This window comes from Pan troglodytes, chromosome 5 (genome assembly GCF_028858775.2).
Source record: "Pan troglodytes isolate AG18354 chromosome 5, NHGRI_mPanTro3-v2.0_pri, whole genome shotgun sequence".
Classification (NCBI taxonomy): Eukaryota; Metazoa; Chordata; class Mammalia; order Primates; family Hominidae; genus Pan; species Pan troglodytes.
The window spans coordinates 182,244,810-182,258,715 of record NC_072403.2 but is presented as its reverse complement, the minus strand read 5'-3'; the positions used below and the strand labels follow the sequence as shown (position 1 = coordinate 182,258,715).

General features: G+C 58.7%; 1 long non-coding RNA gene across 1 annotated transcript; it reads right to left on the bottom strand.

The window, feature by feature from the left end:
• Positions 1-9,118: 9,118 nt before the first annotated feature.
• On the bottom strand, positions 9,119-12,563 carry LOC134810399 (uncharacterized). The gene is made up of 3 exons (XR_010158295.1): positions 12,100-12,563; positions 10,313-10,405; positions 9,119-9,516 (listed from the first exon to the last, which is right to left on the bottom strand). It is a non-coding gene; the product is annotated as an uncharacterized LOC134810399 (long non-coding RNA).
• Between the last annotated feature and the right edge of the window lie 1,343 nt (positions 12,564-13,906).

Genomic DNA, 13,906 nt, shown 5'->3' with positions numbered 1-13,906 from the left:
GGAAGGGCCGCCCACAGACATCCTTTTGGCTGAGTTCTGCTGCCTGAAAACTTCTGTCAAAACACAGAATCGTTTCTGGAAGTGAGACGATTGAACTGGTTTCTTGCCAACAGGTGTCCCAGAAGGAGCGTTCGCAGCTCCCTGGAGGCGGGAACGGAGACCCCCGGGGAGAGAGTGGTCCAGGGTCTGCCCTCAGGCGTCCACACTGTCCCCCGGCGAGGCTGGTCCTGTTCCCAGCACCCACGCTGCTGGAGCCACCGGATGTCCCGGGAGGAGACCCAGCTGCACTCAGAAGAAGCACGCTGGCCTAGGAGATGGACGGCGGCGTGCGGGGTGAGGAATAAAAGTCCTGCTGGTGCTGCCCGAGGCCCGGGCTGTGTGGACGGCGGGGGGGCGGCACCGGTCTCTCAGTGCCCGGGTTCTGTCTACGTTCTGCCGCCTCCCTGGCCGTACCTGTACCGGTATTAAGAGGGATATGTACACCGCTGCCCCACCCATAGAAAACAGACTCTGTGGTGCCCGTGAAAACACACGTTGGTGAGACTGGCACGCCCACGTCACGTGGCCTCATGATCACTCCGGGCTAGGCCCAATTTCCAAATAAGGGTGAGCCCATGGGTGCTGGGTCAGGACCCCTTGAGTGTCACCCAAGAAGCCGTGCCGGGCTCTGGCCTGTGCGACCTGTGGTCGTCTGTTACAGTAGCGGGAAGCAGCCTGGGGCCGTGGAGCTGTGCGGGGGCAGAGTTGGCTCCTGCGGGTTTGAGGGAACGAGGGCCTCAGAGGGGGTCTGTGGAAGACGGGATCTGGGGGGCCCCTTGCTGGACGCTGAGCAACGTCGGACTGCAGCTTCCTGCCGGGACCTGACATGCAAACAGCAGAAACCATGGGGGCGCGACGCACTTGCTGGGGCAGGCGGGGTGGGCAGCCTGGCGCCAATCACCTCGGCTCTGCAGCCTGGAGCGGACGGGGCAGGGGGCTTCTGCTGCATCCGAGGGCCGAGCATGGCTTTCCATTCCCAGCCAACGGGTCTGGAAAGCAGACTGCACGGGTCCAATAATCAATCATCCACTTAATCAATTAGGAGTATGCTAATGCAGGAGGATGGCGGGCGGCACTGCACAGGGCCCGGGCTGGATGCTGGTCCCCTAATCAGTGGCAGGTGAAGGGGCTGGGGCGGGCCGGGGGCGTCTCTGTGCTTAGAGGGAGAGGATGCCCGGACGTGGGCCTGGGGGCTCAGCCAGCCGCCTGCCCGCGAGAGGAGGCGCCGCTTTGTCCCGCAGTTACCCTGTAGGGAGGGCTTTCCTGGGTTGTCTCTCAGCGCCAAGCGAGGCAGTTTCAGGGACTTACATTTTCATCACTTCTAAGACCTGGAGAGTGCACTGAGTCCAGCCTTGAAAGGATCCCTGCTTTTCATCACAGAGGGTGAGTCTGCTGACTTTTGCCTGCAAACCCTGAGATGCGGTGACATAAAAAGTGAGAAAATCGCCATTCCCTCTCAGCAGCGCAGGTGAGCTTGAGAACCACCTGCCCCCACGGGGCCGCAGCGCCCGACACGTCTCTAAAACAGCAACAGCGGCGCCTGCACCGACGTCTGCTTCTAGGCCCGGATAACATAATGCACCTTAACGCACTTTGCCAACGCTGCTGGGAGCACAAATGCGGATTATTATAATTGACAATGAGTCTTGTTTCCATCGGTGCAGTGTAAATATATGTGAAATTTACTAGGAGAGACATCACTTTTTGCAAACTGTGATGCTATTTCCCTCTGAATTCAGCCAGTTGGCACTTTTTAAAGCATCTCCCTTTCTCTCGGGGTGCGGGTGCCCGGTGTACTCTCCCTGTCGCCACCTCTGCCCGGCCCCTTTCCTGGAGGCTCCAGGAGAGAAGGCTCACAGCTGCCCTCCATGCTTCCAGCTTCTCAAGGCTGCCCATGGCTTGCAGCCTCTGCCTTTGACCCAGCAGCGCGGGTCCCCCTCTCCCACCATCTCTTGGTGGTCCCAGCATCTCAGGTCGGCCTCTCCCACTCTCTCTCTCTGGTCCGAGCATCTCAGGTCGGCCTCTCCCGCCATCTCTCTGTGACCCAGCATCTCAGGTCGGCCTCTCCCACTCTCTCTCTCTGGTCCCAGCATCTCAGGTCGGCCTCTCCCACCATCTCTCTCTGGTCCCACCGTCTCACGTCGGCCTCTCCCACCATCTCTCTGGTCCCAGCATCTCAGGTCAGCCTCTCCCACCATCTCTCTCTGGTCCCAGCATCTCAGGTCGGCCTCTCCCACCATCTGTCTCTGGTCCCAGCATCTCAGGTCGGCCTCTCCCACCATCTCTCTGGTCCCAGCATCTCAGGTCGGCCTCTCCCGCCATCTCTCTCTGGTCCCAGCATCTCAGGTCGGCCTCTCCCGCCATCTCTCTGTGACCCAGCAGCGCGGGTCGCCCTCTCCCACTATCTGTCTCCGGTCCCAGCATCTCAGGTCGGCCTCTCCTGCCATCTCTCTGTGACCCAGCAGTGTGGGTCGGCCTCTCCCACCAACTATCTCTGGTCCCCATGCCCCCCACAACCTGAGGGTCTTGGGGTTATATTGGGCCCAGCAGACCATGCAGGATGCTCTCCCCACATTGCAGGGCCCAAAGCTGTGTGGGGCTTTTCCTAATCATTCTTCTGGATGATCTGTATGAAATTCTCCCACTCCGTGGCACACAGAGACACATTTGAGGGCCAGCATGAGACCAGCTCAGAGGGTCACCCTTATGTGAAGGCCTCGGGCCACAAGGCTGTGGCTCACCTGTGGAGGTCCTCACTGCTTGCTGGCAGAGCCGGAACCAGAGAGGTCTCTGGAGGGGCTGCAGATGTGGGGTGGGCACAGCCTCAGCCTCAGTGTTTGCTATGGTGTTGCTGCAGGCAGGAAGTGCCTCCGAGGGAATCTGGCATGGGGAGGTCATTGCCTGACGGGAGCCCTCGGGACCAGGTGTGCCCGGCTCTGGGGGCCCTGGGGTGGAGCTCGGGCTCTGACCAGCTGACCTGTGGCTGCCGGCCTGGGAACCAGAGTTGTGCATGGCTGCCTGAGACGGCAATGGCCTCGACTTGGAGTGTCTGGCCAGTGGCACGTCAGAGCCCGTGGGATTTAAAATGTCCTGGGCTCAGTCTCCCTGGTGGGAGCCCAGCCTTGGGGGGTCTGCAGGGCCCAGGTGATGCTGGGAGCCCGGACCCTTCGCTTCCTGTCTTCCCAGCAGCACCCCCAGTGCATTCCAGGTCGTGCGGGCACTGAGATGGGTGTGAGTGCGTCTCCTGCTGCCTCTGTGGCCCATGTGTGGCGCTGGAGTTCTGGAAGTCCTTAGAGTCCCAGGGGGCCCCTTCCCTGCCTCAGGCCCAAGTTCTGCACCATTCAGGCCTATGGTGTCTGCATAGGAGAGGGTGGGCGCCCACGCAGACAGGAGGCCCTGTGGGGGCTATGGGAACGGGCAGCTTCTCCCGGAGGACGTGTGGTCATAAAGCCCATCGTGGCTCCCGGGGATGAAGGGGCAGGTGACTCACAAGGGCCCCTTGGGGAACCCTGTGTCTACTCTAGGCCTGCTGCGATGGAGGTGGCATCTGTGCGCCCCACCCCACAGCGGTGTCTGGCTTTCCTTTGGCTGACCATCCCCGAGCCCTGCTCCCTTCTGTGGAAGTCAATTCGGCTGAAGGTGTGGGGAGGTCCGGGTGCACCTGCCCCGCAGGGCGCAGCCTCCCTGGTTCAGAACAACTGCCTCCCACCCGAGTGGATGCCAGGCTTTCTATAGGAACATCCGTGGAAAGATTTTTCTTCTGAAATCTTACCCAGGTTCTTAACAGTTGGGACCAATTTAGCCCCAGCTTTATCACGGCCTATAAATTGGCTTCTCATTCTTTGGGTTTAAGATTCCATCCCAAGCATATAATTACTTCCCCAAACACGCTTTTATGCTCCTAAGTGACCAGACATCATGTCCCTAATCCTTTATCTTGATTAGAAATGGATCCCATATTTTAGCGGGTTGTCAGCCAGCCCCTCGCCCTCTGGACCCGCTGTCTGAAGTTGGCAGTGTGGTTGTAAGCCCGTTCAGTCCCGAAATAGCTGACCGCCGCTCACTGCATTTTCCATCTCAGCAGGACCGTGTGCGGCTGCAAAGCTGAGCTGTCGTCTTGCCTGTGGCTTCCGAAATGCAGCCCTGGGCCCTGTGATCGCTGCATTTTCTCTGCGCGGCTTTGAGGGACGGAGTGTGCTGACCAACAGAAGAAAGGCAAACAGCAGAAACTGACACTGTGGTGGCCACTGGACGTGGTCTCGGTCGGCTGCGGAGAGAGAATTTATTTCCACAGCGACCCTCAGGAGGCGCAGGCCTCGGCCAGACCCATTTTTAGAAAGGAACATGAGATCAGAAAGGCTTGTGTGTTGTTTTAAAACAAACCCTGCATCCACTGCTCACCTAGTCCTCTGTGAGGCAGGTGACACCTCCTCCTGAAGAGAATCGGGGCGTCCTGCAACTACCCCACTCTTCCCACTGCCTGTGCAGTGCAGAGCAGGACACACCTGCAGGGGCCAGGGGACGAGTGCTGGGTTCCGTAGAATGGTCCTGGGTTCTGTAGAGGGGTCCTGGGTTCTGTGGAGGGGTCCTGGGTTCTGTAGACGGGTCCTGGGTTCTGTAGAGGGGTCCTGGGTTCTGTAGAGGGGTCCTGGGTTCTGTGGAAGGGTCCTGGGTTCTGTGGAGGGTCCTGGGTTCTGTAGAGGGGTCCTGGGTTCTGTAGAGGGGCCCTGGGTTCTGTAGAGGGGCCCTAGGTTCTATGGAGGGGTCCCTGGGTTCTGTGGAGGGGCCCTGGGTTCTGTGGAGGGTTCCTGGGTTCTGTGGAGGGGTCCTGGGTTCTGTAGAGGGGTCCTGGGTTCTGTGGAGGGGTCCTGGGTTCTGTGGAGGGGTCCTGGGTTCTGTAGAGGGGTTCTGGGTTCTGTGGAGGGGCCCTGGGTTCTGTGGAGGGGTCCTGGGTTCTGTAGAGGGGTCCTGGGTTCTGTAGAGGGGTCCTGGGTTCTGTGGAGGGGCCCTGGGTTCTGTGGAGGGGTCCTGGGTTCTGTAGAGGGGCCCTGGGTTCTGTGGAGGGGCCCTGGGTTCTGTGGAGGGGTCCTGGGTTCTGTAGAGGGGTCCTGGGTTCTGTAGAGGGGTCCTGGGTTCTGTGGAGGGGTCCTGGGTTCTGTGGAGGGGCCCTGGGTTCTGTGGAGGGGTGCTGGGTTCTATAGAGGGGTCCTGGGTTCTGTGGAGGGGTCCTGGGTTCTGTGGAAGGGTCCTGGGTTCTATGGAGGGGTCCTGGGTTCTGTAGAGGGGTTCTGGGTTCTGTGGAGGGGTTCTGGGTTCTGTGGAAGGGTCCTGGGTTCTATGGAGGTGTCCTGGGTTCTATAGAGGGGTCCTGGGTTCTGTGGAGGGGTCCTGGGTTCTGTGGAAGGGTCCTGGGTTCTATGGAGGGGTCCTGGGTTCTGTAGAGGGGTTCTGGGTTCTGTGGAAGGGTCCTGGGTTCTGTAGAGGGGTTCTTGGTTCTGTGGGGGGTCCTGGGTTCTATAGAGGGGTCCTGGGTTCTGTGGAGGGGTCCTGGGTTCTGTAGAGGGGTTCTGGGTTCTGTGGAAGGGTCCTGGGTTCTATGGAGGGGTCCTGGGTTCTGTAGAGGGGTTCTGGGTTCTGTGGGGGGTCCTGGGTTCTATAGAGGGGTCCTGGGTTCTGTGGAGGGGTCCTGGGTTCTATAGAGGGGTCCTGGGTTCTGTGGAGGGGCCCTGGGTTCTGTGGAGGGGTCCCTGGGTTCTGTGGAGGGGTCCCGGGTTCTGTGGAGGGGCCCTGACTCAGGGCTTGCCCAGGGGCATGGGCTTTTCTGGCCGATACTGCGAGGCCTGGGGCTGACAGCAGAAAAGCACGACCATGGAGGGAGGAGGCCGGGGCTGTGAGGACCCAGGAGGGCAAGGAGCTAGGCAGGCCATGCTGGAAGGCCTGTGTGCACCAGGGTCTTCCCGGCAGGGCTGGAGAAGACCCTCCTGGAAGGAACAGGAGGCGAGTGCAGCACCAGGTGCAATGACCCGTCTTATCCATCACTACCTGGCCTGCAGGCCTGGGCTGGGAGGAGGGAGAGCAGGCAGGCCTGGGCTGGGAGGAGGGAGAGCAGGCAGGCCTGGGCTGGGAGGAGGGAGAGCACACAGGCCTGGGCTGGGAGGAGGGAGAGGGGTGTGCAGCTTTGCCTGCTGGCTTCCATGTCTGCAGTGAGCCCAAGGGCCAGGATGGTGTGGGGGAGACGCCCCCTCCAGCCAGTACCCCTGGGGCCCTGGCCCCCACTGGCTTGTCTAGTGGGAAAGGACCTTCCCATGCACCCTGACTGGGCTTGTCAGGCCCCCTTTGGGCCTCCTGCAGATGGAGATGAGGGTGCAGTCGAAGCGCCCGGTGCCTGTGAGTGAGGACCCTCCCGAGCCCCTCACTCTCCTCCAGGGACACAGGGGCACCTCTGACTGCAGGCGCAGGGAGGAAGGTTGCTGTGGTCCTGGCGGCCCCTGCCGGTTTCCCAGCCTTGCTCTTTCCGCGGTTGCTTGTGGATTGGAGTCAACCTGGGCGCCCACCTACTGGAGTCCACTGGGGTGGGCGTGGGTGGAGGGGGCCTTCTGCAGAGCTAGTGGGGTGTTGTGGGGGCCGGTGTGCAGGTGCTCGGTGCAGGCCACCACGTGACAGGCATGTCCGGCTCATGCAGGTGGGACTGGGGGAGTCACGGTTGTGAGGTAGCGATCGCCTCAAAGGCCTGACTTTCTGGGAATGGTATTTTTTTTTGTCAGATGTGAGCCTCTTACTAACAGCACATGCCTCCTTCTCTCTCCCCCGCAGCCCCCATTGCCATAAACGAGGTGATAGAGGGCAGTCTTCAGCTTGGGGTTCACTGGGAGGCTCCCCCTCTGTGTCGAGATGGCTCGCTCTGAAGTTCTGCAGGAGTGGGCTGGCCGCCAAACTCTCAGCACCTGCCGGCAGGGCTGCTGACTCATGCTGTAATGGGGACATTGATGTGTGAGGAATTTATGCAGCCGGGCGGCAGCCCTTCACTTTTCTAACGGTGAAGCACTTCACAGAGAAAACACAACGGGATCAAATCACAATTAGAGTCAGTCCCAGCTCCTGCAGGGCAGCCGCAGCCTGGCGGGCGGGCGAGCACAGGGCCTCCAGCCAGCCGGCGGGTGGAGGGTGGGAGGGCAGGGCCAGAGCTCACCCCATAACCTGGCGTACTGGGGTGCAGGGAACAGCACGGGCAGCCTTGGGCCGAACAACCACCCCACGTTTGATCTGGCAGAGGAACGTCCCTCTTGGTACGGCTGGTCCTGAGCACCTGCGACTGGTTGCACGGTGTTGCTTCAGCTCAGGGCGCCCTGGAATCAGCTGCACCTTGTCCACCTCACAGCAGTCCCCAGCTCCAGATCCTCCAGGCAGGGACCTGGGACGGTGCGGGGCGGGGCTGAGGCTCTCTGGCAGTCTGAGGCACTGGCCGGGGCCTCACCCGATGGCCCTCCCGCTCCAGCCTCCAGATCCCTGCCTGGCCTTAGAGAACAAAGGTAATTTGTAAAGAGATCAATAGGAAATGCTGATCAGACAGTCACAATGCACCTTTGCCTGAGGACTTGAATTCCTGCTTCAAGAATCTGTGGCTTCCGCTGCTCAATGCTGGGGACAGACGTCAGGGGACTGTGGACGTCATCGGCCGAGTGACTATTTCCTTATGACCAGCCTCTCTCCGAGCTGATTTTCCTGTTCTGTGCTCTCTCAGCCAAGCTGTTTGAGGTTTGGCTCAGGAAACTAGGCCAACAATGGAATTGAAAGACAATCCCACCAAAGAGAAAACCAGCAGGGTGGGCGACGTCTGGGCTCCAAGAACCGGTGGGGAGCTCCATTTCCCTCAGATGGAGCATTTCCTAACCCCGGGGCAACTTTCCCGAAACATGGCAGGCTTGCCTGACCCAAATAGCCCCTTATTCTTGGCTGCACTTGTGACCACCGGGCAGAGCTCCTCGGAGGTGTGGACAAAGGAGGCCTTGGCGAGAACAGGGTTCGGTGGCCGGTGGGTGGAGAAGTCGGTGCTGGCTGCGCCGTGGAGCCCGTGGATCAACGTTTGCTGGGGACTTCAGTGCGCAAAGTCGTGGTCGCACTTCCTTCCGGGTCTGCTGAGCTGCCACTCATGGCGGGAGAGTTGGGACGTCCTGGAATTCTGGAAAGGCTCCTGCTCTGAAGGAGTTCAAGGTTTTCCTGTCCGGTCTGACATCCCCAGACGTTTGCCCTGCTAGGGCTGGAGAAAGGTGTCCAGGCATGTGAAGGAACAATTTGAGGGACAATCTGGCTTTTTTTTTTTTTTTAACAGTTCTTTTCTAAACACCTCAGAATAAATGAAACAAAGTCCTATTTATCACTAGAGATGAAGACACATCCCTGATTTACGTTGCCACGTGGGGAGAAGTGCTTTGTTTCTACTCCACAGAAGGAGACAGGGGCAGGCGGGAGGAGCTGTCTCAGGAACACCAGCCTGGTTTTCCCACCCTCCCTGCTGTGGCTCTCAGCTGATCCGAGGCTGGCTCAGGAGAGGAGGGAAGCATGCCTGAGACTGCTCTGTCTTTCTGCTCCAGCAACAGAGAGCCAAAGAAAAGACACGAGGCCCAAAGTATCACCTTCTAAATCACCTCCCTCAGCTACTCCCCCAGGATTTCCAAATACCCAGGTTCCCCTCAGGAGCTGCCTGGAGCTGCCTCTGCCGCCCGCTCCTCTAGGCGTCCATGATGAGCCCAGGGCTTCCCCCTCAGGAACCAAACCGAACTGACTGTCTTGGTTTTCTCCTTGTTCTCCATGAATCCTCTGCACATTTTAACCTTCCAGGCAGCAGCTATGAATCCGTTCCCAGAGCCAGGCTAGACAATACAACACCCATTTCCCAGCTGCTTGCAGCTCTTGCATTAGCTGGGAAGCAGCTTTACCTTAAGGGAATTTATCACCCTTAGAATTTTTTTTTTTTTAAGAAAAATATACATTTTTTCTTTCCTTTTAAAAAAGACTTCAGGCTCTTGCTAACTTCACAACTGGAGCCCTATCAGAAAAAGGCAAGTTGTCAAATGGCAAATACGAAGTCCGTGTTGTTGAATCGTGAGCGCCGGGGGAGAATAGAGGGGGCTGTGGAGCTGGCTCGGGGTCAGAGCCCTGTGGAGACGCCAGGGCTGGGCGGGCCTGAGACCTCCGCCTGCAGTCAGCAAGGCCCCCTTGGCTGATGGACCTGAGAATTTCTGTGTTACTTCTTTTTATTTCTGCATGCTTCACGTCACAGAATTTTCGAAAAGTGGCAATAGAACCAAATGATAAAAGCAATTCTAGGATAGAGCGTCTTGCTTTCATATGAACAGCATTCCATCTAAGACGGTTCAACACTTCCTAATTCCTGTCCACCATCTTCAGGGTTCCTTGGAGTGGTGGCCCCCTGGTGACTTCAGCTGGCACAGTGATTTGATCATGTCCTCACAGCTCCTGTGTTGGAAATTTAATCCCCAAAGCAAGGGTGTTGGGATGTGGAACCTTGAGTAGGTTCTGAGGCAGCAGTGCCCAGCAGTGCCCGCCCCAGGTGCCCCGTCGTGATCCCTGGGTCCCCAGCCCCACCTGCCCATCTCTCTCCAGCTCCGGCTTCACTGTGTACTGGGGATTGTGGAGATGATGTCACGGAACTTTCTGGGATTCTCCCGTGAATTGCCAGAGGCAGCACCTGGATCACTGTGTACACTGCAGGGTTTGCGGCTCCTCCAGCAGCTGCTGCCCAGGCCGCCCTCCACCCACACTCACCCACATGAGGGGCCTGAGGACTCAGGGAGGGATTCCTCCTCCCCAGAAGCCACTGGGAAGTGAGTGAGGCTCTGTCTGCATTGCAGGTAGTGGAGGGGCGGCTGGTAGCAGGCTTGTTGGCAGGAGGTGAGCCTCTGTCTACACTGTAGGCAGTGGAGGGGTGGCAGGCAGCAGGCTTGTTGGGGAGGGTGAAGCTCTGTCTACACTGCAGGCAGTGGAGGGACAGCGGGCAGCAGACTTTTTGGGAGGGGTGAAGCTCTATCTACACAGCAGTCACTGGAGGGGTGGTGGGCAGCTGGCTTGTCAGGTAGGTGAGGCTCTGTCTACACAGAAGGCTTGTGGTTGGGGGTGAGGCTCTGTCTACACTGCAGGCAGTGGAGGGGCGGCAGGCAGCAGGCTTGTTGGGGGGTGAGGCTCTGTGTACACTGCAGGCAGTGAAGGGGCAGCAGGCTTGTGGGGTGGGTGTTGTCCCACGCCCTGCCCTTACCCTCCGAGGCCTTTTTCTTGCGTGAAGCATGAAGGGCAACTTTGCGACTGGAGCCTGGTCCCGCTTCTTCCCATGAGTGTTTTGTTTTCCCTCCTGCGTGGTTTTTAAATGAAAGATGAGTAGACATGTGCAGGCAGCAGCTTCCTGAGCTCAGTCTGCATTCCTGTTGGTCTTGGTGGGGACAGTGGCTCTTCACCCCTCCCCCACCTAATGCTCAGCTGGTGTGTCCACTGCCTCAAGACCACGTGGGGGACTGCAGGTGACAGAACGGCCCCCTCGCTCTTTCTCGCAAATGCATAGGGACTGTGCACAGGTGCTCTCTGCCTGGAAAGAAGTGGCCGTTGGGCAGCTCAGGAGAGACTCGCACCACGGCGGGGCGGCCTCCTACCTCAACGCACCCGGGGAAGATGTCCCTCTGTTTGTGTAGACAAACACACTCCTACTACATCTCAGCTGCTTAAAAAAATACTTAGGTAGTTCTACTTCTGACTTATTATATGTAGATACTTGGGAAATTAAAAAAAATCTGAGCCTCAAATTGGTTAGGAATTTACAGGAGAGATTTCAGGCAGGTATGCTATGGTTGTCTGTGTGAAGTATAACCAAGCCTGGCATTGCCTGTGAGATCTATCGGTGGAGGCAGATGGGCACCGCGGCGTCAGGAAAGGGAATCCTGGCTGGGTTGCAGCACGGGCTCCAGCTGGCTAGGCCTGGGGTACGTGCTGGTAGAAGGCAGAAGGAGTTGGTGGGAGCCACATAATGGTAAAAAATAAACAGGAGAAGCTGTCTCAGTGGGGAAGGAGGTCGAAGTGTGGGCCAGTGGGCTGGCACAGAAGAGAGCGTCACGGGGCGCCCACATCCTGTGCTGGCCCAGACAGGCAGCTAAAGAGGGGTCTGCGGAGGAGAGGAGAACCCGCCCACACCTCAAAGCGGCCACCAGGGCTGAAGGCTCAGGGACAGGATGGGGAGGAGGAGGGATGGGACTTCCGGCAGAGCTGTCCTGCTGGCTGGAGAGACGCCGGCAGAGCCAGCAAGCGCCAACCAAACACTGAAGGGTGGATTTAGGGCCCAACCAGCGGAGAGCAGCAGTCTCTGGGCACCATCGGGGCGAGACCTGGGATCTGGAGGGGTGCAAAAACTAGAGGCATGTCCAGGGCCGAGCTCGGGGGGTAAATGGAAGCGAAAGCTTGGTTCTCTGAATGAGAACTTCGGAAATTTCACACCTGGTCACAACTGGGGCTTGAATCTGCTCAGGAGGAAGCGTCCGCTCCCCACACACAGCAGCAGCCCCGCACGAGCTGTGGGAGAGGCACGCAGAGACCTGTGCCCTGCCCTTCATTTTATACTTAAGTGGAAACACAATACTGATTGGATCCTTCAGTTTTAGTCAAAGCTGGAGCGATGATACGTTGCTGCCAACACTAGAAACATAGCTCCTGTGGGCTGTCAGCTGAATCAGAGTCCAGCGTTGGCTTAGCCCAGCACAGGAATGGCCTTGCCAGGGGCTCCCTGTGCTGGGATCGGCAGTGACCTTGGGTGTGACCTCCTGGTGTGTTTTTCTCTATTTGCAGCCATGCGCACGCTGGCTGGGAGACCACGGCGCTGACCTGATGGCTGGGTCTTTCCTGCTGCCTGAGCTGCTGTGGAGAACATTTCTCAACAGCATCCCCGCTCCTGCCTGGCCATCGAGACACTGCCCTTGTTGGGACCAAGGTCTCCCTATGTCCGTCCTGGCTGCACCTGCGGGGCCCCTGGCTCCACCTGGTCCTGGCTGTTGCCTTGCTCACCCGCTGACGCTCACATGTCCATGCTGGCTGGTGGCTTCTTGATGCTGCAAGCTTAGTGAACACACAGGAATCCTGCTCCTAGGGCCGGCACCCGCTCCGTGGCTTCTTCCTTGGCCTCACTGTAAAGCAAGCTGGCAGCAGAGTCAGGGCTCTGGGACATCTGAGAAATCTTGGGCACCAAGCGGCCCCCCGGCCTCCCCTTCTCTCCTGTTTCCTCCTCTCTCAGGCTGCGCTTGGCATTTGGGAACCACGTGGCACCGTTGGCTCCTCCCTCCTGCTGCGGTAATGCCAGGATGCTGCTGCCTGGCCCTCATCTGTCCGGATCGGTGCCGCCTCCTTTTCTTCCCCGGGAGAGAAACTGGAGTCCCAGTTCTGAGGCCTTGCTGCCCGTCATTCGCCCTCCTGTGCCGACACCTGCCCCTGTTGTCCTGTTGGGACCTTAACATTCTGCAGCCAACCTTTGGACTAAGTGTGTGCAGAGTCTCCATGCCGCGTCTTGCCCCTGAAGACTGGCCCTGCCTCCGCAGGCCTGGCTGCCCTCTGGGTTGGTGTCCAAGGAGTAGGTGTCGAGCTCTCCCTCAGCTGCCACAGCCCAGACCTTCCTGACATTGCTGCTTGGAGCAGAGGCTGGGGCGTGACCCCTCCGTCTTGGCAGAGGGGGTGACTTTCACTTCGTGTTTGTCAGGGAAGAGGTGAAGTGTCGAGAATCTGGTCCTTGGAGTGGGCACGTCTTTGGGGAGCAGCAGGGCCTGCTTCAGAGTTTGTTTCCTAAATAAAACAATGGCTCTCCAGTGACTTCTCCTGTGCCTCGATTGTTTTGGAGGCTGTTGCACTTCTAAAGAGCAGTGTGTCCACCCCACCGTTCCTGTGGGCCCACTGTGGGGACAGCTGGTGAACCTTCCAGGACACACCTATACACCTCATCCCACCTACACACCTCACCCTCCTACACTTCTCACCCTCCTACACACCTCACCGTCCTACACACCAAACCCACCTACACACCTCACCCTCCTACACACCTCACCCACCTACACACCTCACCCTCCTACACACCTCACCCTCCTACACACCTCACCCTCCTACACACCAAACCCACCTACACACCTCACCCTCCTACACTTCTCACCCTCCTACACACCTCACCGTCCTACACACCAAACCCACCTACACACCTCACCCTCCTACACACCTCACCCACCTACACACCTCACCCACCTACACACCTCACCCACCTACACACCTCACCTTCCTACACACCTCACCCTCCTACACACCTCACCCTCCTACACACCAAACCCACCTACACACCTCACCCTCCTACACACCTCACCCCCCTACACACCAATCCCACCTACACACCTCGCCCATCTACACACCTCACCCTCGTACACACCAATCCCACCTACACACCTCGCCCATCTACACACCTCACCCTCCTACACACCTCACCCACCTACACACCTCACCCACCTACACACCTCACCCCCCTACACACCAATCCCACCTACACACCTCACCCTCCTACACACCTCACCCTCCTACACACCAAACCCACCTACACACCTCACCCTCCTACACACCTCACCCACCTACACACCTCACCCACCTACACACCTCACCCCCCTACACACCAATCCCACCTACACACCTCACCCTCCTACACACCTCACCCTCCTACACACCTCACCCTCCTACACACCAAACCCACCTACACACCTCACCCTCCTGCACACCTCACCCTCCTACACACCTCACCCTCCTACACACCTCACCCACCTACACACCTCACCCTCCTACACACCTC